At 44.9% G+C, this 19,144-nt stretch overlaps 1 long non-coding RNA gene across 1 annotated transcript in view; it reads left to right on the top strand.

The window, feature by feature from the left end:
* Positions 1–12,380: 12,380 nt before the first annotated feature.
* The window catches only part of LOC126095715 (uncharacterized), a 239,393-nt gene continuing 232,629 nt past the window's right edge, over positions 12,381–19,144 (top strand). The window contains exon 1 of the long non-coding RNA XR_007521968.1: positions 12,381–12,642. This is a non-coding gene — a long non-coding RNA (uncharacterized LOC126095715). The remainder of the gene's footprint in view (positions 12,643–19,144) is intronic.

Here is a 19,144-nt window from a genome sequence, read left to right as displayed (position 1 = left end):
ATCGGCAGCATATTGGAGAGGCATTCATCTTCATGTACGACAATTCGCGCGACCATCGTGCACATATTGTGAATGACTTCCTTCAGGATTACAACATCGCTCGATTGCAGTGGCCAGCATGTTCTCCAGACATGAACCCTATCGACATGCCTGGGATAGATTGAAATGGGCTGTTTATGGACGACGTGACCCACCAACCACTCTGAGGGATCTACGCCGAATCGAAGTTGAGGAGTGGGAAAATCTGAACCAACAGTGCCTTGATGAACTTGTGGATAGTATGCCACGACGAATACAGGTATTCATCATTTCAACTGGGCATTAGAGGTACCGGTGTGTACAGGAATCTGGACCACCACCTCTGAAGCTCTCGCTGTATGGTGCTACAACATGCAATGTGTGGTTTTCGTGAGCAGTAAAGAGGACTGAAATGATGTTAATGTTGATCTCTATTCCAATTTTCTGTACAAGTTCCGGAACTCTCGGTGATGCAAAACATTTTTGATTAGTGTATTTTGCACAATGGATAACTAAAAGTGTGCTTAGGAAATATGAGACACGCGTATTGGATGTCACAAAATATAACAAACAGGGTGTTCATCTAACTATGAAATGAAGGAGTGGTCCACATTGATACATGTATAAACAGGGCTTCCACCCAACGTATATGAATAACCTATTATCTGTCCGTCGTAAGAAAGGCAGAGAACACGAAAGTTATCAGTTATTAACATGGGTCATTACTAATATAATACTTGAAAAACTTGGGAAATTTGGTAGGTTCGGATTACAGAACAAGACATCAGTTTACCGAAAGACAGAACCCTCGGCGGTCGCGCTGTGATTGCCCGAATCCACCAGAAGTTTGAAGAACTACACATCCGACAAGCATTCCGATTCACTCCTTAGGAGCCTTTAATCACTTGCGGAAAGCCTTGGATCCCGAAATGTGTCTAATCCTAACAGCGAACCTAGATGGTCCAGTCACATTAATATCTGTGTGTGTGTGTGGTTTGAGGTTTTCGGGCGCTAAACAGCGTGGTCATCAGCGCCCAAACGCATAGAAACAGGAACACATGCAGTGAATGGACGAAGACGGACACCGAACAAGGAGAACGGCTAAAAGACACAGACCTGACGCAGTTCCAAATCCTCACATACTGAGGCAAAACAAGAGGAGAAGAAACGCACTAAAAGAGGAAAGGAAACACAAGGAAAAGAGAACAGAAATCGAAGTGAAACAAGTAGGTAATCGTGACTGGCGGACCTCTTACCTAAAGCCTGGGTGAGCCAGTCACCCAGCAGCACATTAAAATCCTCTCCCTAAAATCCGAGGCAACAAATTGGACAGGACACAAAACCGTAAGACCTTAACCACAGTCGTTGCGTTGTCTTGCAAAATAGAGGGCAAATCCGGTGGCAATGAAACCACCGCCCTCTGGTCAGAGAATAAAGGACAGTCAAGTAAAATGTGGCGGACCGTAATCTGGACGCCACAAGCACTGCAGATTGGGGGGTCCTCCCACCGGAGTACAAAACCGTGCCTTAAGGGACTGTGCCCGATGCTGAGGCGAGTGAGGAGAACCTCATCCCGCCTGCATGACTGGTAGGACGTACGCCATGACCGCGTGGTGGCCTTGACCAGACGCAGATTATTTTCACCGACTGCCAGCCACTCCTCTTCCCATTGACGCATAACACGAAAACGCAAAAGGGAGGTAACAGCATGGAGGGGGACGGCACATTCAACAACGTGAGGGAGGGAACATGCATCTTTGGCAGCCACATCCGCCAGTTCGTTTCCCCTTATACCCATGTGCCCCGGCACCCAGCAGAAAGAAACCTCCTTCCCCTGCCATTGCAGGTGGAGTAGGGCATCATGGATGTTCTGGACGACCGTATCCGCTGGGTACAAGTGTTGCATGATCTGAAGGGCACTCAGGGAGTCAGAACAGATGAGAAACTTAAGACTGGGAACACATCTCATCTGCTCCAATGCCCGCAAGATCGCAAACAATTCGGTATCAAAGATGGTAAACGCTGCAGGAAGCCGTAACTTGACGACTCGATCAGGGAAAACAACAGCACAATCAACAGAGTCCCCCTGTTTAGAGCCATCCGTAAATACTGGTACATGGTCGGCATGCTGGTTTAAAATATCATAAAATAAGGAGGTAAAAACAAACGCAGGAGTGCAGCTCCTCCGGTACTCTGACAAGTCTAAAAGGACGCTGGGCCTCTGGAGCAACCAGGCTGGCAGGCGGGTAAAACCCTGGAGTTGGGGTGCCACACGCTCCACACCAAGGGACTCAAGCAAATGCTTGGCACGAATCCCAAATCGTCTCGTTGCCCTTGGGCGACTGGAAAAGAGACGTTCCATAGGCGGTCGGGCAACAGTAGGGTATGCAGGGGAGGTAGGTCAGGCAAGGAATTGACACACCCGTCGCACCATGAGGAGTTTCCGCCGGATGGCGAGCGGAGGTTCCCCTGCCTCAGCACACAGGCTGGGGATGGGACTGGTACGGAAGGCACCAGTAGCCAGCCTGATACCCTCATGGTGTACTGCGTCAAGAATCTTCAGATACGAAGGCCTCGCTGACCCATACACAGTGCATCCATAGTCAAGACACGACCGGAAGAAAGCCCTATAAAACTGCAGCAGACGCGCCCGATCTGCTCCCCAGGACCGATGGCTCAGACACTTCAAAATATTCAGCGCCTTCAGGGCCCGCACCTTGAGGTCTTTAAGGTGCGGCAACCACGACAACTTGGAATCAAAAGTGAGGCCCAGGAACCTCACAGTGTCCCTAAAAGGAAGAATGGTGCCCCTCAGACGCAATTCAGGGGAGGTAAAAGCACGTCGAGAACGATTAAAATGAACACACACACATTTGTCTGCAGAAAAGGTAAAACCCGTCTTCGCAGTCCATGCCTCTGATCGCTTTATCGTAAGCTGCAGCTGCCGACTAGCAGTGACAAGACTGGAGGAAGAACAGAAAACAGCAAAATCGTCCACAAACAAGAAGCACTGGGCAGGACTCCGGATAGTGGACGTGATACTGTTAATGGCGACGGCAAAGAGGGTGACACTTAAAACGCTTCCCTGAGGAACACCATTCTCCTGCACGTACAAATAAGATAACACATTACCAAACCGATATCGAAAGAGGCGGCGGGAAAGAAAGGACCGAATGAAGATGGGGAGATGGCCACGAAAGCCCCACTGATGGAGTTGATTGAGGATAAGGCGGCGCCAAGTAGTGTCATACGCCATATTAATGTCAAAGAATACACCTAGACAATGCTGGTTACGTAGGAAGGCCTGCTGGATGGCCGCCTCAAGCAGGGTCAAGTTGTCTATAGTTGAACGACATCTCCGAAAGCCACACTGAGAGTGGCTAAGGAGCTGCCTGGTCTCGAGCAGCCAAACCAGGCGACGGTTGACCATGCGCTCCAATGTCTTCCCGACACAGCTCGTCAAAGCAATACTCCAATAACTACTGGGATGCATTCGGTCTTTTCCCGGTTTGAGGAGGGGAATCAAAATCGCCTCCCTCCACGAGTCAGGGAACGTGCCGGATGACCATATCATATTAAAACAATTCAGGAGAACTTCCTTGGATGGCAGCAACAAGTGCTGCAGCATGCTGTACAGGATTTGATCATCACCTGGCGCAGTATCATGAGCCACAGACAGCGCCGAATCCAGTTCCCACATTGTGAAGGGGCAGTTGTAGGGTTCAGAATTTGGAGACCGGAAGTCCAAGTGATCCCTCTCGATGGCAGTGCGGTAGCGGCAGAAATCTGGATCACAGTTAATAGTGGCAGTAGATTCGGCAAAATACATGGCCAGTGTCTGGGCAATGTCTCTCGGCGCCGTGAGTAGACAACCCTGATGCAGCAATGCCGTGACAGGTAGTTGGCTATGTTTCCCGAAATCCTCCTGATGGCTTCCCATACTTTTGTAGAACTAGTGGAGCGGGAGATGGAGTTCAGGAACGATTGCCATGACCGTCGTTTACTCTCTTTAATCACTCGCCGCTCTTTGGCCCTTGCCACCCGAAAGGCCGTAAGATTGTCAGCTGAGGGACGGCACTTGAAGCGGCGCAGAGCTGCACGGCGGGCTCGGATGGCTGAGCGGCACTCAGTGGTCCACCAAGGGACAGGGCGCCTCTTGGGATGACTTGAGGTCCGTGGGATCGACGATTCAGCAGGATGGGAGATCACGGCTGTAACATGGTCGACCCATTCGTGGACGCTGGCACTGTGTTCCAAAACAGCTAAATCGCTGAAAAGTGTCCAGTCAGCTCTGCAGAGGTGCCACCTGGGTGGCACTGGTAATGCCACAGTCTCATTCGGGAGGCGAATCCAAAGGGGGAAGGGGTCACTAGAATGGAGATCAGCGGCAACCTCCCACAGAGCAGAATCCGCGAATGCTGGAGAGCAAAAGGATAGGTCAATAGCTGACGACGACCCAGAAGCAGTACAGAAATGAGTGGGAGCACCAGAGGATGCACAGTTCTTCGGATGCCATGAGGCTTTCCAGAATGCGACCCCTGGGGCAGGTAGTCGTAGAGCCCCATAAGACATTATGAGCATTGAAGTCCCCCAGAAGGAGAAATGGGTGGGGGAGTTGGCTAATAAGCTCTGTGAGAGCCTCAGAGTCTATTGCATCCTGAGGTGGTAAGTAAACGGAACAGATTGTGAGCCTCCGCCCCACAAGAAGGTCAACTGCAACTGCTTGCAAGTCCGTGACGAGAGGGAGCTCAGATGAGTGGTGCATGTCATGGACAAAAACTGCAACACCACCCTTTGTCCTTTCCCCCATCAGATCATCTTTTCGATACACGGTATAGCCCCGAAGGAGCATCAGTGGCCCGGATATGTGTCTCTTGGAGACATAAGCACAAGGGGCGCTCTTGTACAAGGAGTTGTAATTCGGCCACATGCTTCCTGAACCCATTCAGGTTCCACTGTAATATGGGAGCCAGTGATCGGGGTGGCTGAATTTTCACCCTGCCCCTGTGCTTTGGAGGAGAGCCCGTACTGGCCGGAGATTTATTCCTGGGGCGAGAATATCGCCCCCGGTCGACATCAATGTCCATCAGCTCTGATGGCGACCAAAGGGAGATGTCAGATAGTACGATGGCATCGTCATCGGACTGACCCTGACTAGTCTCCTCAGGTGGCAAAACCTTCACCTTCGGCGTCTGCGTCTTGGGGGGCTTAGAATGCAGAACCTTGTTAACAGTTGGAGCTTTACTCGCCTGGGCAGAAGGTGCCATATGGGGAGGGGCAGGAAGTACCCCAATGTCAGCAACCACGGACTTGTCCGACGTTGTGGGGAGAGCTGCAGGTTGCAAAACAACCGCAGCAGCACAGGTGCACTGGCAAACGCAGGTATTAGTGCTGACGCTAGGAACCTCCGTTTGTGTAGCAACAGTGGCCAACTGTACCGGTTTCTGCAGAGTGGAAGCGAAAGATGTTGTAAACACAGGAGGCTGCATGGCCTTAAAGAACTTCTTGGTCTCACCATAGGGGATGCGCTTAGTTGTTTTGATCTCCTGTATCTTCCGTTCCTCGAGATAGGTGGGGCAGACCCGGCTCCAGACAGGGTGACTCCCAGAGCAATTCACGCACTTCACAGGCGATGAACAATCGGCTCCTTCATGAGAAGGCTGACCACATTTACCACAAGTGTCTATCCCATTGCACCCCAACGTAGTATGCCCAAAGCGCTGACATTTAAAACAACGCATTGGGTTGGGGAAATATGGCCGTACTGGCAAACGTAAGAAACCCGCTTTAACATGCTCTGGGAGTCTCGGGCAATTGAACGTGAGAATAAACGAGTCGGATTTGACTAGGTCCCCATCGACTCGTTTCAAAATATGCTGCACGTCGACAATACCTTCGTCAGCCCACTCAGATTTCAACTCGTCCTTGGGGATATCCACCAAGTCCTTACATGTCACAACACCCTTACTATAGTTCAAAGTGGAGTGGAGCTCGGTCTCGATAGCGTACTCTCCGAGACAGGTTGCTTTCCTAAGAGAAGTGACTTGACGGGAACTAGGAGTTTCAACTAACAGAGTCCCATTGTGCAGACGCTTCACAGATTTCAGTGTTCCTGCAATTCCCTCAAGACCCTTGTGGATGTAAAAGGGTGAAACTCTCTCAAAGCTACCTTCCTTCCGTTTGACAATCAAAAACACATTCTGATTATCAGCATGTGCTCTGTTACGACAGTCTGATAAATCTCTAGTAACACCAGCGCTGGAGGACTCCCAGCACGAAGTCGCTTTTTCGATTGGGTGTGTTTTCCTACCAGTGGCCCACCCAATCCACTGGTAGGGGGAAACGTAGAGGTCGAAGGGTCCATTGTGGTCCCACGAGCAGCTAGGGAACTAAAGGTCCGCTCAGACAGAGCCCCACGTGCCTGAGTAAGCCTTATACAACTGGGATGCGGCAGGTGCCCCAGAGGTTGCCCGCTTGCGACTGTTCCACCCCAACAGCCATGCATCTTATAGGCGCGCAGCACACCGTAAGATTGAGTGGTTTTTATAGAGGTTTACCTTCCTCGCTATCCAAGCGGTCAAGCCAAGATTACCATTCCCCGCAGCACACAACATTCCGCCGCCGCGCCATGCGGTGGTCGCTGAAGTATGTCTGGGGTTTACGGTGACAGGAGACTGGCGGCGCTGACCAGTCCCCAGCTCAGGACCCCGGGGTCGCCAAGCCCGTACTCAGCAAATGAATGCTGAGCCCCTGGGGGGCACATTAATATCTCAACCTGTAAAAAACCTGAATAGCCACCTTTTGCAATGCGTCCGTGCTGGAAGATAGTGGAGTTGTCGAAGGGGGTTCTGTAAGGTAGTGACAGGGATGTGGAGCCATGCTGACGCTATTGTCGTGGTCAGCTGCGTTGAGCATACATGCCACAAGTAACCCGCTCGAGCTGATCCTATAAAGTCTCGATTGGGTTTAAATGCGGGGAGTTTGGTGGCCAGCTGAGTACAGTAAACTCATCCTGATGCTTATCAAACCACACCTTGCGATCCGTGTTACACATTGCATTGTCTTGCTGGTACATGCCATGGTGCCGAGGAGAAGCAAATTGCATGTATGGCTGGGCAAGGCCCTCCAGGGTAGATGGATACTAGTATTGATCCATTGTACCTTCCATCACCCAAGGAATGCCACGAGGACAGTCCCCAGACGATAACGCTCCATCCTCCGGCCTGGACCCTTCCCACGATTGTTGCAGGACTATACACGCCAAACATCATCTGTCCGATTGAGTATAATAAGTGATTAATCTGAAAAGGCCCCCTGTCGACAGTCAGTGGACGCCCAGTTGTATTGGCGTGAAAATTCCAGCCTTCATCGCCGATGACCAGGGGTGCATTATTAGAGTCGTTAGGAAAAGACATTATTGATAGTCTCCTTGGTTCATAGGGGCTGTCAGTTGCCCAACAGTTACACTTCTATTTGTCTGCCCACATCTCCACAGCTGTCGTTCACCCCTGGCAGCTACGACCCAGGTTCCACCATTGTAACCTCGGTGGCAATATTGGATAGAGTCACTTTTCCACGTACGATATACTAAGCACGGCAGGAAGCGAACAGTTTAGAAACTGAATCTTTCCGGAAATTCTTCCATCCATGGCGCGAAGTCCAATAATCATCTCTTTCTGAGGTCCGCTAAGTCGCTCTGTTTCTGCCTTAGGAAAACGACTGTACTGTTACCGCGTCCCCACCCCACCCCGACACGCTCTATATACCCTCCGATGCTAGTGCTGCTACCTGCCAACTGTGAGTGGTTGAAGCACGTTGACGCCGAACATAGGCGGTGGTCACATTAATGTATTACTGTGACTGGACCGTGTACAAACGCCCGTCCAAGCTATGATTTGTCGCCATGTTCAGCATTCAGATGCGTGGAACAACGCGGGCGCTGCTTTCTCATGGACGTCCAGCGAAGTCTCTAAGTGTTCAGTTCTCTTTGGTCCCCTGAATCAAAGTGTCCTCAAACGAATCCCGACCAGAAAAGTTCTCTGCTATAGTCCCGACAGAAATGTCCTTTACCAATTCTCGAACAGAAGTATTGTTTTCCAGCGCTGTATTTGGAACATTCTGGCAGATTAAAACTGTGTGCCGGACCGAGACTCGAACTCGGAACCTTTTCTTTTCGCGGGCAAGTGCTCTACCAACCGAGTAACCCAAGCACGACTCAGGACCCGTCCTCACAGCTTTTAATCCCGCGAGGAGAGCTTCTTTGAAGTTTGGAATGTAGGAGTCGAGGTACTCGCGGAATTAAAAGCTGTAAGGATGAGTCGTGAGTCATGCTTGGGTAGTTCAGTTGGTGCCGCGTGGGGTAGCCGCGCGGTCAAGGGCGTCGTGTAACGGTCACAACGCAAATTATGTTTCCTTGTATTTTTTAAAGGCGCAGGCAATATTTTCTGCGACTTATACGGCCATATCGTAGTTAGGATGGATGGGAAAAAGAACTTTAAAACAAATGCCGGCACGGTAGCTCAGCGAGCGAGCTGAGTAAAGGAAACAACGATGAATTTCAACGGATGCCTTGTAGCATCCGCCCAGACCAAACGTAACGAATTATTTATAAAAAGAATAAGTTGGTAGAGCACTTTCCCGCGAAAGGCAAAGGTCCCGAGTTCGAGTCTCGGTCCGACACAAAGTTTTAATCTGCCAGGATCTTTCATATCAGCCGGCACTCAGCAGCAGAGTGAAAATTTCGCTCTGGAAGCGCTGTTATTGTTCTCCACTTTGCAAGTCCGCGCAGTTCTCAAGCGCCAACGAAAACACCTCTGCAAAGTGCTGCCCAAAGATCATTTTGTTAGCAAGATGAGAATCTCTCCCCCGTCCAAAACTCTTACGACATTAACCAGTCTTTACACACTTCGGATTGTATTTCTTAAAGAGTTCTGCGTTGGTCTCTCACTCTTCAACCAGTTCGAGATTTTAGCCAACGCCAAGTACGCACTTCGCGGTGTTCGGTGTTCTGGCCTCCGTACTCTGCTTTGTGGCATCTCAATCCATTACCATTGAGACACTACTGGATGATGATAGTCTTTCTGTAGTTTGAGGCCACAGTATAAGTGAAAGTTTCGTCAATTGACTATATGGATTGTTTCTTCTACTGTACAGTCATGATTTCGACCTTTGGCCGTTTTCAAATACCACAATGTTGAGCATGATCACACTTTTGAAAAGAAGTGATCGTCGAAAAATATTAAACTTGGTTATATAATGTAGTATAACATGTTGACACACTTGCATTATCTACCCAAGATTAATATAATGCGACGATGAGTTAGTGTACAGAAACGTGATTATTGTTAGTGAGTCGCCTTTACTTGCATGTGTGTTATCGTAAATCCAATCTCGGAAAGCGAGCTGACAAGTACTGAGCTAAAAGCCACGTCACTTACGTGAAATTGAAAAGAATCCAGTGTGTGTGAAAACCGATCTCATCCATTAGCAAATAAATAAGCAAATAAATAAATTTACGCTAAGTAGACTTGGTCAGTGCAAACTGTTTGGAAAAAAAGTAACTGAATATAAGAAAAATGAAATGTCGACCTGTATAAGAATGTAACCTGAAACACATGAAAATATCTGCACTGACATACGGCACTGACAGAACCTACTATGCACAAAGAAAACGAAACAAGCACCTATTATGAATCTCACCTGCTGAACGAAGTACTGGCAGGAACATTAATACAGCAATACTCCACAGATAAAGCTAAAAAATAATACTGCTAAAAGCAAACTACAGTTGGTCAAGGGAAATTGGGTTCATAATCTTGACACAGAATGCCAGCGAAACACATGACTCAACCTTTAGGTTCTGAAATTTCAGTTGCAAAATATACATATATATATATATATATATATATATATATATATATATAGGGTGGTCCATTGATAGTGACAGGGCCAAATATCTCACGAAATAAGCATCAAACGAAAAAACTACAAATAACGAAACTCGGCTAGCTTGAAGGGGGAAACCAGATGGCGATATGGTTGGCCCGCTAGGTGGCGCTGCCATAGATCAAATAGATATCAACTGCGTTTTTTAAAAATAGGAACCCCCATTTTTATTAAATATTCGTGTAGTACGTAAAGAAATATGAATGTTTTAGTTGTACCACAATTTTCGCTTTGTGATAGATGGCGCTGTAATAGTCACAGCCGTATAAGAACGTGGTTTCACGTAACATTCCGCCAGTGCGGACGGTATTTGCTTCGTGATACATTACCCGTGTTAAAATGGACCGCTTACCAATTGCGGAAAAGGTCGATATCGTGTTGATGTATGGCTACTGTGATCAAAATGCCTAACGGGCGGGTACTATGTATGCTGTTCGGTATTCTGGACGACATTATCAAACTGTCTGGACCGTTCGCCGGATAGTTACATTATTTCAGAAAACAGGAAGTGTTCAGCCACATGTGAAACGTCAACCACGTCCTGCAACAAATGATGATTCCCAAGTAGGTGATTTAGCTGCTGTCGCGGCTAATACGCACATCAGTAGCAGACAAATTGCCCGAGAATCAGGAAGCTCAAAAACATCAGTGTTTAGAATGCTACATCAACATCGATTGCACCAGTACCATATTTCTATGCACCAGGAATTGCATGGCGACGACTTTGAACGTCGGTACACTTCTGCCACTGGGCACAAGAGAAATTACGGGATGATGAGAGATTTTTTGCAGGCGTTCTATTTAGCGACGAAGCGTCATTCACCAACAGCGGTAACGTATACGGCATAATAGGCACTATTGGGCAACGGAAAATCCACGATGGCTGCGACAAGTGGAACATCGGTGACTTTGGCGGGTTAATGTATTGTGCAGCATTATGGGAGGAAGGATAATTGGTCCCCATTTTATCGATGGCAATCTAAATTCTGCAATGTATGCTGATTTCCTACGTAATGTTCTACCGATGTTACTACAAGATGTTTCCCTGCATGACAGAATGGCGATGTACTTCCAACATGATGGATGTCCGGCACATAGCTCGCGTGCGGTTGAAGCGGTAATGAATAGCATATTTCATGACAGGTGGATTGGTCGTCGAAGCACCATACCATGGCCCGCTCGTTCATCGGATCTGACGCCTCCGGATTTCTTTCTGTGGGGAAAGTTGAAAGATATTTGCTGTCGTGGTCCACCGACAACGCCTGACAACATGCGTCATCGCATTGACAATGCACGTGCGAACATTACGGAAGGCGAACTACTCGCTGATGAGAGGAATGTTGTTACACGTATTGTCAAATGCATTGAGGTTGACGCACATCATTTTGAGCATTAATTGCATTAATGTGGTATTTATAGGTAATCACGCTGTAACAGCATGCGTTGTCAGAAATAATAAGTTCACAAAGGTACATGTATCATATTGCAACAACCGAAATAAAATGTTCAAACGTACCTACGTTCTGTATTTTAATTTAAAAGACCTACTTGTTCATCTAAAATTCTGAGCCAAATGTATGTGACTATTACAGCGCCATCTATCATAAAGCGAAAAAAGTGGTCCAACTAAAACATTCATATTTCTTTACGTACTACACGAATATGTAATAAAAATGGGCGTTCCTGTTTAAAAAAACGCAGTTAATATCTGTTTGACCTCTGGCAGCGCCATCTAGCGGGCCAACCACAGCGCCATCTGGTTTCCCCCTTCAAGGTAGACATGTTTCGTTCTTTGTAGTTTTTTCGTTTGACGCTTATTTCGTGAGATATTTGGCCCTGTCACTAACAATGGACTAGCCTGTATAGTGTGCCTATCAGTCGTTGTGTCAGGTTCACAGTCAGGAGCTTTTGACCCCGTCTAGGTTGTTTGAAACGCATTCTTCAGCCACTAAGTAATCAGTTACACTATGAATGTCTTGTTGTTTGCTGGGTATGTTGCTGGCTGAACGACTCGAATTCTTTCTGGGACTAAAGTTGGAACGTCATCAAATCATATATGTAGCGGATCGCGGTTAATTTTTTGGCTGGTTTCCTGTGTATTGCGTGAACACTACAGCGAGAGACACACACCAGCGTACCGGTAGTGACAGAGGCGCACTTCCGGTGTCGCGCACCGCACAGTGTTTCGCTCTGCCGCGGGCTGGCTGTCCTTGGCACACTGTCGGATGAGCGCGCGGGATCGGCAGCAGCAGCAGCAGCAGCAGTGCGGCCCCGCTGCGCCGCTGTCCGACAACAAATCGCCCGCTCCGCCTCGATCACCTGGCAGCCAATCGGCCCGCAGCCCGCTATCACCAGCTCGGCTGCCGCCGGGCCGCGCAGGCTATCAGCGACTCGCGGACCACCAGTGCAGCCAGCAATTGCCGCCCATCTGTGCCTTCTTTCACTGTAGTGAAACTTATCGCAGCGTTCGTGGTACGCTCAGGTGTGTTGCGCCGATAAGATTCGCATACAGTTGCTCTCCGTTCGTCTGGCGGATACGTGTGTCGTTTTTCTCCGTAGACGTCTGATTTTGACTCCGAGTTCCACCGACTGGCCATTAAAACTGCTCTGAACTGTCAAATCAGGACTACTCCCAAATACGACTTCCGCCTCCAAGATTGGTAAAGGATTCAACTCCAGGTATGAAAGCTTTTACTGTCGCAACACTCATTTTAATACTGATATTATTTCTATGAGCATAAACGTTTTTACCGTCACGAATGTGTAGCATGTAGCTCGATTACAAGACTACCCCAGACAAATGTAATTGCTTCAATTTTAGGTAAGGTGTGTAAATGAAAACCACTCGGAGCGATGTATTACTTCCACGTTAAAAGCATAAGCTCAAGCAGAAAGTCTACTATCATCCAGAATGAATCTTCCATTCCAAGCACAGTGTCTACCGCTCTTAATAGTTGACATATAAAAGAAGTGTGCTTAACCTACATTCTGGCTTGACCCTTGTAAAGTTGGGAAAGGTACTGAAAAGTTTCATTTTAAAGGTGACCCGTAGTTCATTTCTACGTAAGCAGTAATAACATTGGACACTGCCAGCAATGATTTTGGATCGAGTCTGGAGGACATAAAGTTGCATGACATTTTTCAACGAGTCCTCTTTGTCAACCTGTCTGAATCCAGCAATCAAGTGCACAAATAGTCCACAGAGGGCCAGTAAGTAGTGTTCTTAGTGGTTCAGGAGGCTCTCTACGGAGGTAGTGAGTGTGACAGCTATATGTTAAAGACTGGGTCAAATTTCCACTAAGCCAGAAGGAATAGGGAGGATTAACCGTATGTTAAAGTACACGAGGATTCTTGACAACAACTTACAGTGCTTGATGAAGTTTAAAGATTAAATTGATATTTTATTTTTTACACTTCCTCTTATAAATTCATGGTATACCTGGAGAAGGACGCGAGGTGCCCCTGGAGGGCCTTCTCGCGTTCCTTTGAGACTGATGTCTGCGATGGATGATGTCTTTCTTATAGCGTCTCCTAATGTAGTTTGCTAAATATTTATTTGAAGTTCTCGTTGAGGCTAAACAACCCGTGACTACTACAGCAGCTGAATATTCCATTTATTTTAACTCACATCTCATTCACGACCGAATTACATTCCCTCAGGATCCTTTCAAAAGATCTAAGTGCTTTTCTCAACAGCAGAGATTCACCTCGAATTAAACCCTCTGTAATTTGTATGGAGTCGACTGAATGTTTGTATGGCGTTTAAAAACAGACAAACGCAAAAGAAATGCTATAAGTACATGGAGGTTTTATCTTCGTCCAACAGTATCAAAACAGTGATAAATCGTTGCAGCTCGTTATCTCAGTAAAATATCTATGAGTAAAGTTTTGACGTCATAAGGTGAATCACGGCGTGAGCATTGTATTGGGTAAGCGAATGATACAGTGGGGCAATTCTGTAAATGTATGAGAAACGTCTTAAGAATAGCGAAAGCCAATCGGAATTTATGTTTGAAGTATTAGTAACTCACTGTAAGTCACATCACATTGAAGATGGTATGAGTTTCCTTTTTTAACCTGTTTACGCAGCCTGTTGTTGGTGATTTAAAAGTTTTATGAATATTTTTATTCACAGTACAACTTAATTTTCTTAAGTACATACGGGAGATTCCTTGCATTAACTACCCAAAAACATTTGATGGCGGAGGAAGTACAATTCGATCAACTGCTGAGTATTGATCGTCTCTATCTTCCCTGGTCTTGTCGAACTGGCCGATGAAGAGAAAAAGTCAGTGATGCAATATGAGCCCGAATATTTGTTGAGTTTGCTTAGTAGATTCGAATAACCACACAGTGAATACTCTGTAAGACAACTAACTTGGCGAGGAAATCTATAATCTCAAAATTCACCTCACAGATAAACTGAAGAGTTCATTATTGAATACTGTTAACACATCACGAAAGGTGATATGGATAAATGGTATGGTGAATGCAGAAGTGTACAGATGCTTGCTCCATAAGCAGAAAGAGGTGCCAGTGAAGACAGCACGAGATAACCGTATGTAAGTAGGGCAGCAGGTGAAATGTATCTGTAAACGTATACAGCTCCAGCTCTTTGTCAAAGCCTGTGTATCCAAATGTAAGTGTTGTACAGATGGTGGCCATTTTGTGGATTCTATTACATATCCGCTTATGAATGTCTCTTAAGGGAAGTAAAAGCATATGTATCTAAAACGCCTTGTATCACAAAATTATTTTTAGTGTATCTGCAGCTCTACATTTTCATTTCTAACAAAAATCCATTTATTGTTAAGTTCGTACTGGCATTGACATATGCTTGAAATACGTCCTAAAGAAACTGTTAATCAAGAAGCATCTGACGTAGCGATATTTGCATTCTCGACTTACATGCATCTTAGTTCTAACGCTGGGCACTGATTCATTTCGTGTTCAACGATATCATCTTTTTCAGCCCACAGACTTGCTCAGAGTTTGGCTTAATTCAATTAGAATTAAATTTCTAGCGGGTCACACTATGTACTCAGATAACTGATACGAGTTTGTCCTTCTCATATTTCGTTATTCACAGTTCTTTCTTTTCTCGTGGTTTTGACTGATAAGTTCTCAGCCACTCGCAATCATACCTAGGCGGTTCATCTTGTAGAGCCAATGGTAAGGCTCTTGATAGCTATCAGAATAAAACAAGTGTCTGCGGGTGTTACTTCTTCGAAGTTCCGACCAACATCCCGGTACTGTTGTTCTTGGTTTGGAGTCGTACTGCCCGTATCCATTAAAACTTTGTATATTGTTCATCTTAAGAGCATTTAGGATTATCATAAAACCGACTGTTAGCGGATATTGAAAATTTCTGCAGATATACTGATAATATGGCTATGGCTTCTGAATAAAAGATCCAAACACTTTAGTTGTATCCCTTTGTTTACACAATGGTGATGATTCACGCCGCATCCTCTTCATGTAGCTCACCGACTACATCAATCATTCGTATAGTTCACTCTTTAAGGGTGATGATAATACAGACCTATGAGTCCATCTGTTTCTGCTGCGTTTTGCTTAAAACCAACACAATGCTGATTTAGAATCTGAAGATAGATTAGCTCGGTTTGTAAGCGCCCAAACGTAGTGTGTTTCCTGAATAACAAATTGGGAAAATGAACAGTATACGAGGTATGAAGAAAGAGTGTGTTAACCTAATCAGGAATTATGGCAAGCAATCGAATTAGGTTTTCGTATATCTCCTCCCCTTCATATTCGAAGAACCTGCAGATTTTTTTATACCATACTTCTCAACCAAGTAGTTAACCTTCATTTCTGCAACCTGTAAGAAGAGTTTCGGCTAGCACACATTTAACGTCCGCATGCAAATGCAAGTAGCGACATACTCTTAGACGATGGTTATCTGGATAGTCGCAGGACAGAAATTCATCGCCGAAAACCGAAGCAGACGAGAAAGACAGGCCGTGGCGCGTACATCACAACACCCAACATTATAGATCTTAAGAGTCCCAGCAGCTGTCTCCGGCGGAAGGCCAGTAACTATTTCAGACGGTTATCAACTGCACGATTAAATGCATTTAAGTTCTAGATAGCAAACGACAAAATTAAGACCTATAGTGGATACTTTTTCAGTTAAATATTGATTTCCTGTGGGCCCTGCAAGGAGCCGAGCTTCGCGAAGTGTGGCAGACAAGCCTGTTAGTGTGACGTCACAAGTTCGTTGCAGAGCCCGTGTATCTCGTTGGTCCCGCTGAATACAGTGCGACGTCATTTATCTGCAGTCCATGTCTCGTGGTCACAAGAGTACTCCAAAGGCAGTCGTCCTCTGTGCTGTGGTGTTAGCGGCAGTCTGCACACGGGACGGTAATTCTCTAGTCTTGCTGCTGCTTGTCTCCAAATAATTTATCTCAGATTCGCAAATATCAAATCTCCTTTCCTAAAAACTCAACTGCTGGCTACAATGCCCTCAATAAAAATACCCCAGTGCTGCACAGCTGACAGGCGAGCAAGAGAACCACAAATGAACCTCAGCACAAAGAGTTTATCTGCAACTCGTACAGAGTTTCATTCATCTTTGTCCCTGTAGAGTAAAGGTGAATTATTTACAACTGCAGAAGCCATAAAAAAATACCTTACATTATCCCCTGACTCCCAAAAAAATTTCGTACGGTTTATCTTGGTTGCGGCAAGGCAAGGAAATGAAATGTGTTAAAAAATTACAAATAAGGGACAATAAGCTTCTATTATAAATAACATTACAAGTGCTAGACTTAAGGCTATAAAACGTACAAGAGAATGCTCTGATTTCTGTTTGACATATGAAGATTGCCTTTGTACAGTGCGAAAGCACGCACAGTGCTTGCCGAGTTCTGTACGTTATCGGTAAACGTTACATTACTTATAACCATCTAAGATTTTGTCTCATATCATTAGTCCTGAGGCTACTGTGCAGTTCAGTTGAAGGTAAAATGTTGCATCACTTAGCACCAACCAAGATACTGTTTAATGTCTCTTGTTATTAATCCTGTGGCTAAGAAATCGAATGCAACTAGCGCAACATTGACACAGTTCTTGATGCATTGATGAAATTGATCACAAGTATACTCAGTAAGGCATATTAAATGCCCATCATTGACAACACTCTGAAGTTTGATAGTAAATGTAGTGTGAAATATGAGCAGACTCAGCGAACTAATTTTCATCTGACAACTCAAAAGTCCTTTCGAATCTCGTAGGTAGCTTCCTACTCAGTACTACAATTCCCTTTACGTGTGTGCCATAATTAGTGAAATCCCTGAAAATTGATTGAATTTGTGTTTTCTACAATACATTAAAGAAATGTGAACCGTACATGCAGTATTGTCCTTTAATAAAAGACCTACAAATACCTACATAAAATAATAAAAAATGTGAAGTTTTCCTATATAATAAAAAATATAACCTTATTCTTAGCAAATATGTGAAACAGAACAAGACAGTTGCATAAAAATTTAAGATGAAGCTAATGTACAAAACATGAATGTTTGTAGATTAAAATAATCAGTGTGATCAGACTACATCTATAAACACAAAGAATTATGCAATATTTTGTGCAAGATGTAAAAGTATAACTTAGCAAGCGCAGTAACAGAAAAGAAAACATCAATATGATACAATAGTTACTAATGCTCATGAAAATATAGATGAAAATCTACTGTGTACCACGTAAAGGAGAGGAAATGGAGCTGACAGCACTTCAAAGTCAAAGCCTCAGTCAGTCCAGATGATATTTTACCCTTGTGTCGCATACTACTCTAATTTAATGATCAACTTGCTAACATCTGTATTCTATGCAGACTTCTTGAATTTATAGTTTCGCTGAAACCTTGTGCTTTTCTCATAACGTATTTTATCTCAATTTACCTGCCAACAACATCATATTCACATATTAGTACGTTTCATGTTAATTTACCTGCCAAAAAAATCATACTCTAACTTCCTTCAAACCTTTCGTTATCATATTATCGTAACCACATAATGTAGTCATTATTCAACCTGCCTACACTCATTGTATTTTCACATTTTTCCCAACATTTTCTTCAGTCAGAGCGTATAAATGCAATTTTATTCGACCTGCCTGCTCACGTAGTTTACTACTTCCATTTCCCTGTACTCATTCTCTCTCATTCTAGGTACACTTGCTATAATCTCGAGTTACTGTCTTCCTATACTGAATTTTCATGTATGTTATTAATGATAACATTTACCTACGTTATAACCTCTAAAAGTAAATGCTTATCCTAAACGAGTTCTCATACTACTATATGCGACACAGTACACACATAATCACAAAAATATTTCGTCAAAGAAGCAATGCAGACAAATCCGTTATCATACACATACAAACATGACCAATATTTCATCATAAAGGCAATGCTGCAAAGTATCTTACCTTACACATAAGCAGCAAAATATTTTTAGGTTGGTTGGTTGTTTGGGGAAGGAGACCAGACAGCGTGGTCATCGGTCTCTTCGGATTAGGGAAGGACGGGGAAGGAAGTCGGTCGTGCCCTTTCAGAGGAACCATCCCGGCATTTGCCTGGAGTGATTTAGGGAAATCACGGAAAACCTAAATCAGGATTGCCGGACCCGGGATTGAACCGTCGTCCTCCCGAATGCGAGTAAAATATCTTTAGGGTAAACCAGTAATAAAGTGTAGCACACATTCTTAACCTAAGACAAATCATAAACAAAAAGTTTAATCATAAAAGTAATGCAGCAACTAAAGCTAAGTGTGTCACCACAAAAGTACAATATACCAGTGTCACAGCATGCCAATAAGAAGTCAGTGTCAAAAGGTATGTTGCTGGGCCAATAACTGTGTAAGACCAAAGTTCACAGAAGGCGATAGCTATCATAAGCAACAATCATATTGTGCGACAAATTATATACATTTCACAACATTACCCTAATCCATGGCATAAAAATTATTTTAATAAGTGCTAACAATATAAAAAACAGAAAGAAAGTATTATAGTTTGGTACCATATTTTATTAAAATAATCATTTTACCACCAAAAGTACACCTCTGTTTCAAGCAGTAGTCTTCTCATTCATGTTTCCCATCTCTGCCTGGTGTCTTCATACAACAATAAAAAACTTTTTATTCATCAGTGCATTCCCA

The sequence above is a fragment of the Schistocerca cancellata genome, chromosome 8, assembly GCF_023864275.1.
Source record: "Schistocerca cancellata isolate TAMUIC-IGC-003103 chromosome 8, iqSchCanc2.1, whole genome shotgun sequence".
In the NCBI taxonomy this organism is placed as follows: Eukaryota; Metazoa; Arthropoda; class Insecta; order Orthoptera; family Acrididae; genus Schistocerca; species Schistocerca cancellata.
This window is presented reverse-complemented; position numbering and strand designations above follow the sequence as displayed.